Source organism: Mus caroli, chromosome 16, assembly GCF_900094665.2.
Source record: "Mus caroli chromosome 16, CAROLI_EIJ_v1.1, whole genome shotgun sequence".
NCBI classification, from domain to species: domain Eukaryota; kingdom Metazoa; phylum Chordata; class Mammalia; order Rodentia; family Muridae; genus Mus; species Mus caroli.
The window spans coordinates 42,556,457-42,558,238 of NC_034585.1; positions in this window are offsets into that span (position 1 = coordinate 42,556,457).

Here is a 1,782-nt window from a genome sequence, read left to right on the forward strand (position 1 = left end):
GGGGGGGGGGGGCTTTACTAGGATGGTTTATAATCCATAGACTGAGTAATCAAACAACAGTCATTTAATGCTGGAGGGGCAGAGAAGATGATGACTGCTCATTTCACAATGAAAGATACCAAGCAATTTGGAGGTGGGTCCTCCATATAATCCTTCCTGGAAATGGCTTCACAGCTACATACAGAGGTGTGCCTCTTAGTGGATTCTCGATAAAGGTTAATCATCCTGAACTCTGGCCTGTAGCCAAACTTCAAGAGCACCACTGGAGCACTCTCCTGTGACAGTTCTTCTTTTACCACAAGGCTCTGCCAGTCTTCTCATAGTTTCTTTGAAGTCTTGGTGGAACGTGCCAGGGCCCTATCACTGTTGCATTTTGCATGTTTGTACACAAGACTACACCTTGTGTATAGGTTTCTGCTTGGCTTCCTCCACAGTCGTAGCCTGAGAAGCTCTCTTTGACAGCTGGAAGGGCTCAGAGCAATGTGCTGCAAAGCCTGCAGTTAATTCCTGAGATGACCTTGTTCGAGGAACCTGTAGAAATCACACCAGGCCCATTTCTTGAACCCACACTATCTCAAAGGCATATGAGCTCATTATAAGGGGAGAGATGACTTTGTAAATTCTTTCCATGACCTTGACATATTGTTTTCTATTGACAGGATGTACAACACCTGGCTCCTTTTAGTTTGTGCTAATCTTTAGCAAGCAGCTGCTGGGACATATACACTTCTTTCATGTCTTTCTCTGGCCAGCCTGAAGCTTTCCAACCAAATTTCCTGTCCTGTTTTCTCTTTTAAATACCCCTTTCCTCTATCAAAAACGCTTTAAACTGCCCACATAGACTCTTCTGTATTTTGTGTAGGAACGACTCTTGTCAGATATCCCTTAGCCCACATTTTCAAATATAGACTTCCATAAATCTCCAGGGCATACATACAACATAGCCAGGTTCTTTCTAATACTATGGTAGAGAGGGCAAGCTTGATCCTAATTTACAACAGGATCTGATGGATTCATTTCATTGGCTCCTCTCATCAATTAGCTGCTTCCCATACATTTCCCATTTCCATAGTGCTCTGGTCAAGAGCATTCAGTGCATGTCTAAGAAATTCCAGCCCTTTTCTAGTTTCCTTGCTTTCTGAGCTCTCACTAGAATTTCTGTTACGTTCTGTCAATGGACATGCAGACCTTTCCTAGCCTGTTCCCCAAACTCTTCTGACCTCTACTGATTCCTCAAATCTAAAACTTATTGCAAATTTCCACATATCACTGTAACAATAATACATATTCTTGGCGCCAATTTTCTATCTTAGTTGATTTGGTGTTGCTAAAATGAAATATCCAAGGCTGGGTGCTTTGTTTAGAAAAAGACTTTTATCTGGGGCTGGTGAGATGTCTCAGTGGTTAAGAGCACTGACTGTGCCAGCCCGGAAGGTTTTTGCCTCAGGAACCTCGGGAGCCATCTTGGTCCTGGGACTAAGCCGAAAAGTAGTCTGCACGGTTGAGAGTGTGCACACAGAAGCAGACAGCTTCAGGGACAGGCGGGAGCCACAGAGCTTCTGAGGCAGTGCGCTTTTCAGGCTCCAGACATCCTACCACCTTCTGGTCCACTGCAGCTCCGGGGTTCCTGGCCCGGGGAGTCTCTGGACACCCACAAGGACCCACACAGGATCCCCCACGGGATCCTAAGACCTCTGGTGAGTGGAACACAGCATCTGCTCCAATCCAATCGCGCGGGACTTGAGACTGCCTTAACTAGGGAAGCAGATAACCCGGCCTGAT